Here is a 16,619-nt window from a genome sequence, read left to right on the forward strand (position 1 = left end):
ATAAAACCTCTAGATCTTTGCTTTTTATAGTAGCTAAAGGAGTTGTGTTTGGTATATTTAAACAATAACACCTGCTCCAGGCAGAAAAGTAAGCACTCATACAGCAGGAAGTGGGTTGCTATTGGTGGGAAGAAGAGTTCCAAAGCTTGTTTCCAATAAGTAATAAGATAATGAAATAAAATATATTTTGAAAATTCAGGAATGGGGCTGAACGAAGAAGTAGCAGGGTGGGAGGGGAAAGATTTTGCCTTTTGCACTGACAGATGCAGGCAAGAGGCAACAATTCAGCCCAGCCAAGGAGATGGCAGAAGTCCACAGGACTCCATCTGGGGCCTGTTTCTTTGGCCTGTGAAACCTGGCAGAGCCTTCTTCCTGGTACACTAAATTTCCCTATTCCTTTCCACAGTGGCCTAAGATGACAGTCCTCATGGAAAATGACTTGATTTACCATCATGAGGTAGTGACTATCATTTGTCTTTTGTTTGATGGACTCACTTCCAGACTTTTTACAGGTTGCCACAGGTTCAATAATGATTAAGCTCAGTGGTTTGTAATTCATATGTTATCCAAGCTGAATTCTCCCTTATTATATATATTTAGGTAACCCCATTTCCAAAGGGAGACAGAATTTCTAATTTTTTTTTTTTGCATTTGAATCCATTATTTCTTAATGCATTTTGTCTATTCTTGTGGGTTCTAGAAGTTCATCCACATGTTTATCATTCATCTAACTAGGACTTACATGATATCGAGAAAGCAGTAGCTCTGGAAATGAAGCAACTCATTTTTCTTCCTACTAGTGTCATTAACTTTCTTCACTCAGTCAGTCATTTCATATATTTTTATTGATTTTCCCAAGAACAATGGTGTTATGGCTGTGATAGCCACTGTCCCATAAATCCCCAAGGTTGATCAGCTGCTCTGACTCTCTGGATTCATATCTCATTCTTTTTAACACCTCCACATACATTCCCTAAGAAATGACAAAGCAAGGTAAAGAATAAAAGCTTCTTAGAGGAATGCATGTTGTGTATTGTTTTGTTAAAGATCAAGCCGGGACTAAACACTTTTTCAGTACCCAATACTATGGTTAGTGTTAGAAATCCTGCAATTAATAACTCTTCATCCCTATTTATAGGAAGCCCAAAAAGTTTATCAGATATAATTGTAGGAATACAGAACAATATCAACAATACATTTATTTATTATGTCAAAAGATGGACTAGACACTTTTAATGGGGTGGTTCTGTGGCAGCCTTCACACTAAGTAATTCTGTGACTTCAGGTAGAGGTACTTTCTCTCTTCTCATTACTGCTTTTTCCTTTTGCCCCTCCAAATTCAATCAGCCCCTTGCTCTCTACCTTAATGAATTCATTCTCCCAGTTCTTCCCTGCAGGGTTCATTAGAATTGTTTCCTTCTACCAACAGCCAAAGCCCTTCTCAATGTCTTTCTCTCTGTAGGATTTTCTTTTATACTCCTTTCTTTCCCATACCCCTTTTGGGTCATGGGAAGCAACCCCTCTGCTGTTATTAGCTCCACAGTTGAGGAAGGAATACACTTTCATTTTTCATACATTCTACCTACACCATTTAAAACATTCCCTTTAACAAGCCCTCCTAAAATTATAATAACTTAAATATATTACCAATTTCCTGCTCATAACCTAATTCATGCATAACTTAAGTTTAAAGTGGTACAGAATGGTCCATGGAAAAAATATTATCCCAAATGTAGTATCTCACAGTTTTCCATGTGCAGGAACCTTGATGACCTACAGGGAATGGCTAAGAATTTGATGTCTTTAAGTTTCTAGGATAATAGACCCAAAATTGGAGATTTATACACTAGAGTGTCTTCAGGATCCACACTTGCAATGGTACAAAGGTAAGGTTGCTCAGAGAGAGGAACTGAATTGTAATTGAGTTGCAACAAAAATCTCCGTTACTTTGGGAGCTCTGGATATGAGCTGGCCCTTCAGCATTATCTTTCCATGGGCAAAGGTGGCCAGGCTGGGACATTGACCGGTTAGAGGATGTAGACTGAGTAGGAGGTATCTAATCTTGGATGAGGCAACTTTCTTAAGGTAATTCCCCAAGAAAGACCAGCAGAGAGTCATCTGCTGCCTGCTCTCCAGGTGCCAAGGGGTAAAGAAAGCCTTCTCTCCAGGTGCCAAGGGGTAAAGAAAGCCTTTATCAAAAGGTAAGGTCAGAGTGGGTGGCCCAGTACAGTATCAACTACATGTAGAATGCATGGATTTCAGGTAGTATTTGGGGGACTATCAGATATATTTGTCTGATATATAAATATTCTCCCTAGCAGAGATAATTAATTGTTACTTTAAGCAACTTCCTTACCCTTTCTAAAACTGAATTATTCATAAGAAGTAAAAGATGGCTACATCTCCAAGATATTTAGACATTTGCCTTCTTTAAATGGTCCCAGTTCCTGTTTTCATGTACATCCACATGAAATAATGGAGAGTCACATAAGTTTGTCATATCCACTTGTTTTCTTGAATGAGTCCTTAACTACCCCAGAACAGAGAATGTCTACCCTGTATAGGCTGCTGTGCTATTTTCTAACACATGTAGTATGCTATAACTACATCACAGAGTGCTTTATTATTTCTTTTGCATTACAATTATATGTGCAGACATTTTTCAAACTGCTGTGCTCTCAAGGTAAGACCATTGATTTTTTTTTAAAGACTGAGATTGCATCAAATTTGTATCCTGTTATTAGGAATTATGAAACCATTTATTGGTTTATTAAATTAATTCAACCTCAGTTTCCTTATAAAGAAAAGAAAGATCTGCTATTGTTGTTGCTTTAAAATCTATAACGTGTATAAATATACCTTGCAGAGTGCAGATTTCATCAAAGGATTCAGTATTAGATGTTCCTTTCTTGTCACATGCTTTTACCTCACAGTTCCTATTATGCTTCTTTTCTTCTATGGATTTCTCCTGTCTTCCTGGAATGTTTCTTAGAAAAAGAATATATATGTAACCATCCTCTGTTTACAGTGACTACAGAGTGTGTTATGCTCAACAACAATTTTCCTCTAAGTACAATCCATAGGCCATGAATAACAGAATCACCAGATTTTCTTTATAAAATGTAGCATCATAGTCCTTAGTCCATATTATCTAATTCAGAGTATCTGAGGTTTTACCCTTCCACTTATCAAATTTCCAAAGCTAGTTTTATCAATATGGATAACTGGGAACCATAGGAGATTCATAAAGTATATTTGCCAATAAGCATGTATTATGATGGATAATCAATCTCAATATACTTTCTTTAAAGGAGTGAATTTAGTTAGTAAAAACAAATATTTTATACATGTATATATATATATAATCTATATATCTCTTTATATTATCTATACATATAACCTATATATAAATAATATATATATTCATCAAGCAATTAAAATGATGAGGAGGCATTCTGAACCTGGATTTATCTTACTTGTGATAAGATAAACAGGGAAGGATGACGAACACAATTAGATTCCCCATGGATGTAAACATGAGCCTAAATGTTTGGAGAACTAAAAAACACTTTCCCCAAAATATGATTATTACAAAGGAATAAAATGAAACATCCTCAGATATTTGGCATTGGCCAGGATGGTCCAAGTATTTTTTACTAGAGAAAAAATGTAGCATGAACAAGACACAAAACTCACCATTAAAGAAATAGAGACATTCAGTCCAGCACCGTGGCACACACCTGTAATCCCAGTGGCTTTGGAGGCTGAGACAGGAGGATTATGGGTTCAAAGCCAGCCTCAACAACAGCAAGGCACTGAGCAACTTAGTAAGACCCTGTCTCTAAATAAAATACAAAAAAAAAAAAAAAGAGAGATAGGCATGTGCCTCAGTGGTTGAGTTCCACTGAGTTTAATCCCTCACAAACCCCTGTGAAAAGAAAAGAATTAGAGACATTCATATAATTAAAGGCTTGAGTACTAGACATTTCTATCATTCAAATTTAACATTTTTAATGCTTTTGAAGGATCAAGGATAGCTACATTAATATTTCTGTGTTCTATTGTTAGTATGTATTGTTTATAAATCTTAATCCATTTTGATCTGTTTCTTCAGCTTTGAATTTAGAAGCTTTTCTGGGACAATGAAAGCATTCCTTTGATTCTCCTATTTATTTCACTGTAAGTGTTAAGGCTGTGTGCTTTGGCTTATCTTCAATTAACAATTTTAGGGTTTCTGAATTCTTGACTTGGGTTGGGTCTGATTTTTCCTTATCATCATTTGTATACAATTTCTAAAAAATATAGTTCTGCTTCTTTTGGGATGGGGCTGTTCTTATTTCCCAGTTAAATGTGCCCTAATCCTTATCCAACTACCTTTTACCCCAGTATTCAATGGAATTTAAAACCAAGAAAGTCGTAGGAACCATTACTAAGAAAAATCCCTGATTAAAAAAAAGAAAAAAAAAACAGGGCTAGTCTTCAGCAAAATGTATAAAAACTAAAAGAAAATATAAAACAAATGAATATCTCCATGTTAGAATCAGGAATCTTCACTATTACAAACTGAGCTAATTAATAATACTTATCTCCAGTTTCCAATATATTCTTGATCATTTATGACAATTGACTATGACTGTACATAAGTCTTTTTCCATTCAAACTTGAAAACATTCCCTATCCAAATTTATTTCTAACCTGCCTTAATTTTTACTTAGTTATTTACTTAATAATGTCTCTATTGTCCCCAATCTTAACATGTTTCTTGACTGTTTTTTATATCTTCTCTTGTATTTAGTTGGTATTTCCTATTTGGCTTGTTTAATTCCTGAGATTTTCTCCATTGACTGTCCTCAACTCTGCAAAACTCAGTTCTTATGGTGGTCAATCACTTTTAAGTCAGATAAAATTGCTTCAGCTCTCCAAATAAGGGGGGAGTATAATACGATGGCCAATATCTTACTCTTCTTTCAATATGTGAACTACATAGCCCAATGAAGTCAGTCTTTACATATTGTCTGTTTTCTATTTGAATGCAAAGTATGAAATGCAATTCTGGACTCTGTAGTTTGTGTCTTCAAACCTTACAATGACCTATGGAAAACTGTAGGCAATGATTTTGGTGTATAGATCATTCCCACAAGAGACTGGGTTGACTTTGTCTTTCAAAAGGACTGCAGCAATCTATGCTAAGCCTCAGGCTAGCATCATTCTGAATGGAGAAAAATTGAAGGCATTCCCTCTAAAATCTGGAACAAGACAGGGATGCCGTCTCTCACCACTTCTGTTCAACATAGTTCTCGAAACACTGGCCAGAGCAATTAGACAGACGAAAGAAATTAAAGGCATCAAAATAGGAAAAGAAGAACTTAAATTATCACTATTTGCAGGTGACATGATTCTATACCCAGCAGACCCAAAAGGATCTACAAAGAAACTATTAGAGCTAATAAATGAATTCAGCAAATTGGCAGGATATAAAATCAACACGCATAAATCAAAGGCATTCCTGTATATCAGCGACAAATCCTCTGAAATGGAAATGAGGACAACCACTCCATTCACAATATCTTCAAAAAAAAATAAAATACTTGGGAATCAACCTAACAAAAGAGGTGAAAGACTTATACAATGAAAACTACAGAACCCTAAAGAGAGAAATAGAAGAAGATCTTAGAAGATGGAAAAATATACCCTGTTCATGGATAGGCAGAACTAACATCATCAAAATGGTGATATTACCAAAAGTTCTCTATAGGTTTAATGCAATGCCAATCAAAATCCCAATGGCATTTCTTGTAGAAATAGAGAAAGCAATCATGAAATTCATATGGAAAAATAAAAGACCCAGAATAGCAAAAACAATGCTAAGCAGGAAGTGTGAATCAGGCGGTACAGCGATACCAGACTTCAAACTATACTACAGAGCAATAGTAACAAAAACAGCATGGTACTGGTACCAAAACAGGCGGGTGGACCAATGGTACAGAATAGAGGACACAGAAACCAATCCACAAAACTACAACTATCTTATATTTGATAAAGGGGCTAAAAGCATGCAATGGAGGAAGGATAGCATCTTCAACAAATGGTGCTGGGAAAACTGGAAATCCATATGCAACAAAATGAAACTGAATCCCTTTCTCTCGCCATGCACAAAAGTGAATTCAAAATGGATCAAGGAGCTTGATATCAAATCAGAGACATGCTGTCTGATAGAAGAAAATGTTGGCTACGATCTACATATGGTGGGGTCGGGCTCCAAATTCCTCAATAGGACACCCATAGCACAAAAGTTAATAACTAGAATCAACAAATGGGACTTACTCAAACTAAAAAGTTTTTTCTCAGCAAAAGAAACAATAAGAGAGGTAAATAGAGAGCCTACATCCTGGGAACAAATCTTTACTCCTCACACTTCAGATAGAGCCCTAATATCCAGAGTATACAAAGAACTCAAAAAATTAGACAATAAGAGAACAAACAACCCAATCAACAAATGGGCCAAGGACCTGAACAGACACTTCTCAGAGGAGGACATACAATCAATCAACAAGTACATAAAAAAATGCTCACCATCTCTAGCAGTCAGAGAAATGCAAATCAAAACCACCCTAAGATACCATCTCACTCCAGTTAGATTGGCAGCCATTATGAAGTCAAACAACAACAAGTGCTGGCGAGGATGTGGGGAAAAGGGTACACTTGTACATTGCTGGTGGGACTGCAAATTGGTGCAGCCAATTTGGAAAGCAGTATGGAGATTTCTTGGAAAGCTGGGAATGGAACCACCATTTGACCCAGCTATTCCCCTTCTCGGTCTATTCCCTAAAGACCTAAAAAGAGCATGCTACAGGGACACTGCTACATCGATGTTCATAGCAGCAGAATTCATAATAGCAAGACTGTGGAACCAACCTAGATGCCCTTCAATAGACGAATGGATAAAAAAAAATGTGGCATTTATACACAATGGAGTATTACTCTGCATTAAAAAATGACAAAATCATAGAATTTGCAGGGAAATGGATGGCATTAGAGCAGATTATGCTAAGTGAAGCTAGCCAATCCCTAAAAAACAAATGCCAAATGTCTTCTTTGATATAAGGAGAGTAACTAAGATCAGAGTAGGGACGAAGAGCAGGAGAAGAAGATTAACATTAAACAGGGATGAGAAGTGGGAGGGAAAGGGAGAGAGAAGGGAAATTGCATGGAAATGGAAGGAGACCCTCAGGGTTATACAAAATTACATACAAGAGGAAGTGAGGGGAAAGGGAAAAATAATACAAGGGGGAGAAATGAATGACAGTAGAGGGTGTAGAGAGAGAAGAGGGGAGGAGAGGGGAGGGGAGGGGGGATAGTAGATGATAGGAAAGGCAGCAGAACACAACAGACACTAGTATGGCAACATGTAAATCAATGGATGTGTAACTGATATGATTCTGCAATCTGTATACGGGGTAAAAATGGGAGTTCATAACCCACTTGAATCAAAGTGTGAAATATGATATGTCAAGAACTATGTAATATTTTGAACAACCAACAATAAAAAATTTAAAAAAAATAAATAAACTTCACACAATGTTCCATCCACTAAAAAAAAATAAAAAATAAAAAAAAGGACTGCAGGGTCATACAGTATTAAAAACTTCTTTTTAATGCAAAACAATGCAAACCACAAAATTAATATGTTAGGAAGGCATTACAGCTTGCATGGACAGTTTTGCTCTAGCTCATATTTTTTCTACAGTGTCAGTTTGAGTCAATACAGCCATAAAGGTTGTATATAGTCTTTAAAAGAGATGTTTTGTAATCACCTTGGAAAACAAAATAAAACCACTGAAAAGAAACCACAGTAAATCTTACCACATTTTTTTCTAAAATATTTTGTTTTATAAATAAACTCTATGAGAAATCCTCAAGGAACTTTATAGCTAAAGAAAATTAAAAGAAGCAGCACAGCACATAGTATATGTGTGTGGCTGGATATGCATAGACATTTTTTCCCAGAACAAAAATTGTGATGCTGATTCTTGTTGGCAACTGGCAATCAGAATCACATAACACAGGGGAGCATTGATCTAACACTAGATTTACTTAGCTTTCGAAAGTTATACAGGGCAACAGGTGCAACAGTTCTGAATCTTCAATTCACTGAAAGACCTGATGGCCTTTGGAGTGAATACACAGCATCTTTTGCTTCCTTGCCTATGCAGGCTATATATGGTTTGCATGAACTTAGGTGGTTACTGTGATGCAGAGAAAAGCAACCACCTCATTTCCTCCCTGTCAATCATACCCTGAGATTTGTGAAACTAAGACCTGTTTGGATCACCCAGCTCTACAAAACCAAATGTGTTCCCCAAATAAGCAACTAACATAAAATGACTTTCTACACTTACTTTAATCAGAGTTCCCAAGGAAACTGCAAAAGGAACACCAAGGTCATGATAATCTACTACAAACATATAACAACAAAAACATGGAAAATGGTATCACATGAACATGTAATATTTTATTGAAAAAAAAAGGTTTTAATCCTGAATGGTATACTCAGGAGTGGCTTCAGAGAGGAGAATATATTTGAGTTTTGTGCAGAAAATGAGGAAAATTACTGGTGTTTGGCAATAGAACTAAGGACCATTAAGGCACACACAAAAAGAGTAAGTATAAAATAGAGTTGCATTATTTGAGGATAGAGCAGGGCAATTTGGGATTTTTGAGGTGCTGGAAATATTTTTACTGTACAATTCAATGAACATAGAACTGGAAGACTGGATTCAGCAGAATTGACTTCATTGAATTGAAAGCATTGATACTTTTTTTTCAGTAATTACATATTTACAAATTATTGGACTTACGTTTACATAACAAAAATATCAACACGGGTCACTATATATTGCTATGCTATTTATAGTTATTGAAAACAGAAAGCATTTAAATTAGAAAAATAAAAGACTATCAACTACACTTTGCCACCTCTACTTGAAGGAACGTGTGCATTCATTGAAGAAGAATTTATATGTTGGATGTGTTCAGTGAAGCTTGATACTCCATAGTACATCATGCCCTTTGGAAATGAGGGAAAGGTGGAATAACTAGACCAGGGAGACTAGAGGTACCAAAATTTCCCAATTTGGATATATTCTTCTTGTTGCAGTTTTGCAGTTTTAATAAATCCTTTTGAGCTTTATTGCTTACTGATGGGACTTGTCTTGGGAAAAAAATATGGGGTTTTGTGAAAGCTAGATATATTCAGCTTTCCAAAATATATTTTAACACACATTTTTAAATAATGTTAGTGGAACATTAATATCAGACCAAATTTCTATGATTTCACTGAGAATATTGAAATGAAAATATATTAGAGGGACAAAAAAATGTCAGTTAAATCCCAGGAAATTAAAGTGGTTTTGTTCAGAAATTCCTGCATTGTTACATTAGTACTTCTCTGCCCTTGAAAATTATATTGAACTGGTATACTTTCTTATAAAAAGTTCAGTTCTAAGAGATAATAGTAAGATCAGCGCCTTAATAATTATGTATAATTCAGAGGGAATTAGGATGATACTTTTATATTCTTCTCATCCAAGATTCTATGACTATTTTGGTCCTATTACAAAAAAATGTATAATAATTGTGGAAATGCTCTCTTTACAATTCCACAGCCATTGTAGTTAGATCTGCGCCTAAAGCAAATTTATTTCCCTAAATATATTTAATTTTAAAAAATCACCTGATGAAGAAGTAAACTTTTTTTCCCTACATTTTCATTGTAGAAATGAATTCTATACTTAACTCTATCAAAAAATTGGAAATTCAAAAAAATTTAAAAAGTCAATAATACCTCCCATCTTTTCCACATTGGATGCCATCACACCAGCAGTTAGACTGTGCTTTCTTTCAGAGATTTAAATGTCATTTAGAAACGCACACCCTGAAATTTTCTTACCTATATTGAAGACTTAACCTTTTATTCAGTATTACCATTTATGTTTTCATAAATGTCCTGTTATGGTTTAGATATGAGATGTCCCCTAAAAGCTCCAGTGTTAACCTTGAAATATTCAAAAGGAAAATTATTGGGCTGGGAGTACTGTAACCTAATTAGTCCATCCGGGTTTGAATGGACTCATTGGTAATAACTGTAGGCAGGTGGGGTGTGACTGGAGGGGATGAATTACAAGGAACACATCCTGGAAGGGTTCATCTTCCCCTTTATCTTCTCTGTTCCTGGCTGCCATGTGCTTATTAGCTTTCCTCTGGCAGGCCCTGTGGCCACGATGCTCTGGAGGTCCCTAAGCTAAGAGCAAAGAACCAGCCAACCATGAACTGAAACTGTACAACTGTGAGCCCTAAAATAAGCTTACCTTTTTTTAAGTTGATCTTGTTGGGTATTTTGTTCACAGTGACACAAACCTGACATACACAATTTCCTTTAGTCTCTGTGTCACATCTAGTTGGTTAATGATAATTATTTATATTTATATTATGATTTTGAAATTTGGGGGATTTATAGGTCATTTATAGTACTGCACTAGTGTGGTAGATATATTTGGAAACATGACTCTTTTTGTTTCTGTTATTTTTTCTGTTTTTTTAAAATGTAGTTTACCATTTATTTCCTTAAGCAAACCCAAACACAAACATCTATTTTTCTTCCTTTTAGAGATAATCATTATGAAAAAGTAATCTAAAAGAAATGGCAGTTTTTCACTAGGTGAAATTCTTTACTCAGTTTTCTGAGTTTCAGAATGACACAAAATTTGCTTACTTGAAACACTTAAACAGAATTGCGTATAAGTTTACTTTGTGAATAAAGTTTATCAAGATTTCATCTTGAATGCAGCTCAGATCATTTATTTTCATGCCCCCTATGATGAAGAAAAGTTTTTCTGGAAAAAAAAATTGGATGAAAATAGAATTTTGCAACTATAATCACATTTTTTTTAATCCCCAGGCAAACTCAGTTAGTTTAGTTAATATACTAGCAGGGGAAAGAGGGAGACGGAGCATTTATGCTTAGTAATTTGCAAAAAGTTTAATAAAGTCACTATTTATCAAGATGTAAGCAACTTATAGGGAAACCAGCAAGGGATGGCAAATACCATAGAGCTAAGGCTGACAGTTTTATATACCAGGGCTGAGGAAACAGAAAGAGGGAATGGGTACTAGAACTCAGAGAAACGAACTAGGTACAGAGGTGGTGTGACATGAGTTGAGGGCTTTTTTAAGGGACAAGGTGACCCTCAATGAGTTAGCATGGGGGAAAAAATTGGAAAATAAACACTCCAGGGTGAATCTTTTCTATTTTCTGATCTCATTTTAATGTCTCTTGTTGGCTCAATCTATATGGCAGGCAGAACACAAAGAAGCTGCCGACAGAAAAAGATCCATTGCAGGGACAGATCAAGGTAGAGAAACACCCAAAGGAGATCTAGGCTGGCAAATGAAAATGTATGCATCCTTAAAAAGACATTAAGACAAATCCTGGGGAGGTTGGGGTATATTGCTTTACGAACATATAACCACCCTTCGATTTTTTTTTTTTTTGCTTTATAAACATGGGGAGAACTCTGTATCATAAAGCAAAACAGGAAAAAGAGAACTTACTATAAAAATGCCTTCTTGATCTTCAGATATGGAAATATTATAGCTATCAATAATTATAACTTTCATAATTTATTTGCTTTTATTTTTGTTGTTATTGTTGTTGTTGCTGTTAATTGAGTATTTCTATACGCCAGACATAGCATGATGTGTAGGCATGCATGCTCTCATTTGATTCCCCATAGGTATTCAAAGGTTTAAATGGCTTGCCCACAGATGCTCAATCTAAGTATAGGTGGAGACAAATTTTAGCATAAGTAGTGCCTAGTACTAGCACAATTAAATATTGTGTTCCATGTGAAGTGAGCATCACACTCCATCCAGGAAAACATTAACACCCTGTTTTATCATAGCACTTTCTCTTTCCTATGGTTTCCCATGAGAATGTGCACATATATATGTATATGATATGAACATACACACACACACATAGAATATACATGATCTCTCTATCTATATAGTTTTATTATTGTTCACCTCTCTGTGTCTCTTGTATTTCAGCTAACACTTTAACCCATTGTTCAAGGCATTTGTTTTCTAGAAAAGGTGTTTGGAGATGGAGATGAGACCACTAACAATATTTTAGTATAATGTTCTTATGACCAATATCGCAGAAAGGGAGATGTCAACCAGATGGTGACCATCTACATGTTTTGTCTTGCTGTAACAGAATCCCCAAGCCTTACTAGTTTATAATGAAAGGAGGTTTATCTTGGTTTTGGTAGCTGGGAAATCCCTGAAAATCATATCAATGTGTGCTCAGCTTCTGGTGAGGGACTCATGCTGCTTCAATTTATGGCACACAGTGAAAGGACAAGTGGGCTGTGCAGAAGAGACAAACATCAGGGAATCCTTATTTAGAGCAACCCACTCTATAGAAACTAATCTAGTGCAGTGAGAGCAAGAACATGCTCATGCAAGAAAGGCAAGTGTCCACACATTAAGGCTCCAGCTCCTGTCTCAAATACTTCCTTCTTGGCCTGACCTCCCAACACATCTACATTGAGAAATTAAACTTCCTATACATGAACTTCTAGAAGACACACTCATATATAATGGGCTCTGAGCCTTTTTACCACTCAGGTGATTAATTACTGGATGTGACCTATCCAACAGATAGAAATGACTGCCGATGACGTGGCTTTGTTCATCTGAAATATTGTAAAAGGTGGACCAATAAAAATAGCCAAAGGCTGTCTTGGTGGTTCTCCCACCAGGTAGAAGAATAAACCTTTAATTCCTGAAAGGAGATCTGTGCAGGGCATCCCAACATTCGTTACAGTAATTATGAATCTCTTCTTTAATTCACAAGTGAAATATTATAAATTATACACTTGCATATATACATGGATGTACATGTGTACTCTATTGTATGCATAAATGTTTCCTTATGAATTCTAAATAAAGAGGTTACAGTATAGTCAATTAAAGATTGTTAATGCAATAACATCATATAAAATATTTAATATAGATATTTAAATACAGAAAAAAATGTATGTGCATTTCTAACTAATATATGCTATTCCTACATAGAAGAGATTTATTAAAAGGTTTATAAAGTGCTAAAATGCAGAAATCAATGTATTTGTACATGAAGTTTGTTATAGATCCTTAAATGAAGGCACTTGATTTCTGTTTATCAGAGGCACAAATTCTGAATTCCTGCATCCAGGTAATTAATAGTATTGCAAATTCTTGTTATTGTTAAAGAAATATACATAAAGCCTATTATGAGTGTCCTTGATTTTATATTCACCGTTGGACAAGTTGTTCATTTTCATATTTAAGATGACCAACTGTCATCCATGATTTGGACTGTCTACCTCATCATAGATTTTATCAAACTGTTAAGGGGAAGTCAAGCTGCCATTTACTGTGTATTCTGAGAGGTGAAAACTGAGCACAGCAGAGACTTTGGAAAACAGGAAAAGGAGCACCTGTGTTCTATACATTTTATTTTGTTTATTCCTTGCAATATCCCCTAATCAAGAGTTTTTTCCAAATGAAAAATCTGAGTTAAAGATTTTAGAAAAGCTTGTCCAAGGTCACACATGAAATACTTTTTACAGAGACAGAATTTAAACCTACTTCTAGTGACCAAAAAGTTCAAGTTTTATTCCACCATGCTGTTTTACATGCTAGGAGAATTTTTCAAGGTAACACTTAACATTTGTGATGTTTAATGGGAAGCACATATAAGATGAGTGCCCTGGGGTAATATCAGCCTGCTTTCTTTTCCCATTTTTATCCCATCTGCAATGCTCAACACAGATTTCTGACCATTTCTCTTTGGGAGAGAATGGGTACAGATATGTGAAAAAAAAAAAAAAAAAACTCTTAAAAATGTTAAAATCTCCAGCAAATGAACCATTAAAGTGCTCGGATAAAAGTCAGATGAAGCTTATTGTGATTCACTCGGAGCTTTGGTTTAAGATTCTTCAATTCTTGGACAAGCCTGCTCCTGTCCGCAGCTTCTACTTTTCCTCCTTTAATAATTCAGCTGCTGACAGTTGGAGCTTTGCTTATGCTTCATTAATCTGCTCCTGAGAAGTAGTATTTTCTCAAAATTTTGGTGACATTTTCATTTCTCATCTTTAAAGGATTCCTCTCCTCCTCTTCCAGAGGTCACACATTTCTTCCATCTCAGACAGATGGACCTTCTCATTCTTATTCAACCTGGCAGTGTGCAGATTCTGATGCTCATTCTTTTCCTTTGATTTACCACTGCTCATTTACATCCTTGCCCAATAGATAGACATGTCGGTCCCTTACCTTTTCTCTCCTGATCCCTACTCAATGAGTTAGCATTAGTAGAGGTACTTTGGATTTTTGAAATACTAGGGGCTTTATGTATTATCAGTGAAAGGTTGATCAAACAAAAGAAGAATGAATAAATAATGTAACTTTCTCAAAAATATTTGTAACAAGAAAAAAATTGGCTTATTTTAAATATATTTCTATTTTTCCCCCATTTTCTCAGGAAAACCTATGTTTATACTTAATGGTCTTTTCTTTTATTTCTGCTGACTTAATTGTGAATATTTTTAAGCCCCAACTTGGATGTCCATGTATTCAAGTAGCCTCCTTTGATTTTCTTCCAAATTCTCAAGCATACTAGTGTTATCCATATTGAGTCATATTTTATCAAATCAAATATTACACCACATGCTGATGTGTTTTTTATGAGTCAGAATATTTGAAAGTAGCAAGTTCCAGAAAAGATGGAATGAGCTTGAAAAAAAAAACAAATTTAAAAAATAAATAAGAAAACAGATTTAGAAACAGGATCCAGCTCTTACTACTAGGAGGCATTGATTTAGTTGCTTAATTTTTCAAACCTCATTTTCCCCCTTTATCTTTAAAATGGTACTAATATCCATGCTTCTCTCCTAGTGTTGTTGTGAGAATGAAATGACTTACTGTTAGTAAAAATCTAAACATGGAATGTGAAAACGTATAATTCCAGATTGATCTGTTATGACTGACAGAAGAATTTGGGAGCTCAAGAGACATGAATCTCCAATGGCAACATGGTGATCTACACTGAGTTTTGAAATTCACATCCACGAAATGAGAAACAAAACACAGCAAACTTATTATAACAGAATGTCCCTTCAAAATTCACTTTTTGAAGTACTAGTCCCCAGTATCTCGGAATATAACTGTATTTGGAGATAATGTCTTTAAAGAGGAAATTAGGTTAAAGTGAAGTATTTGGGACCAACCCAATTCTAACACAATATGTGTTCTTATAAGGAGAAATGAGGACACAGACACACTCCCATCAAGAGGAGGCAAAAGACACGGCGACAATGTAGCCATCTTCAAGTCAAGGAGAAAAGCTTCAGAAGTAGCTTAGTCTGCCAACATCATGCTTTCACACTGTTAACCTCTGGACCATGAAAAATACATTTATGTTGCTAAAAATGCCCACTCTGCAGTACTTCGATATGCAATCCTAGCCAACCAATACACCTAACCTTTGTTTTTCAAAGTTCAGCATCATACCCATTCCTAGTAGGAACTTAATAAATATTTACCTCATTTTCCTCAATTTTCTTACTTTTTTGTTTTCTGATTATATGTATAAACGTCTTTTTCTCTTACAAATTTATTTTCTTAATGTTTCCTGATACAATCCCTGCTTAGGATCCTTCCTTCCATAGTCCATGTCATTGCAAACGAGTGCATTGATGATCATTGGTAAAGCAGATACCTATGTTTACGAATGATAATACATCTGAGTTATAGACCATAAAACTGCTGATATCCTCTAGTCACATCAGTTTAAGAAACTATGACTCAGAGTTAAACTGAATTTCATTTCCAAAAATTTGCAGAAATTTTAGTGTGCATCTTTGTTTATCAAAATCCCTATTAATAAATCCAGGTAGTTCTCATTCAGGAGTTCTTTCATTATCTTTGGTTAAGACTGCTTTGTTTGGTTTTGTGTCACAGTCGTAACATTAGAGGCAACTATTTTAAAGTGTCCTTGAGTTGATTAATCATCACCAGGTTGGGTTTTATATTTGTAATAAGTTCATTGAGTATAATTTTAGAATGTTTCCATCACCCACACTACTACATGTACTTCTTTTTTTTTTTTTTAGTTTATTATCATATACACACAATATTGCTTCTCCACCCAGGTATAGGAAACCACAGGTTTATTTTCTCTATAAATAGGGAATATTTCATAGAAGTAAAATCATGATCTGTGTGACTTTTTGTGATTTTCCTTTCACAAATTTTATAACCTCCAGATTAATATTTGTTGTGATTTACATAGTGATTATTTCCAGTTCATGGTTGAATAATATTCCAGCCATTCAGAGCACTAATCTATGTCTCCTTAGCTTCCTCATTTCTGCCTGTTCTCTATCTCCCTGATCCATAGATTACCATGTGTCCATAATCAGAAAGCCAGAAATCATATGAAATCACCTTATGTGCTGTGTCTAAAATTTCATAGGCCTCTTCTACGTGTTGCTTATTGTTTGAAAATAGAGGGT

Source organism: Marmota monax, unplaced genomic scaffold, assembly GCF_021218885.2.
Source record: "Marmota monax isolate L192 unplaced genomic scaffold, Marmota_monax_Labrador192_F-V1.1 WCK01_AAM20220418_F8-fsc00024, whole genome shotgun sequence".
Lineage (NCBI taxonomy): Eukaryota > Metazoa > Chordata > Mammalia > Rodentia > Sciuridae > Marmota > Marmota monax.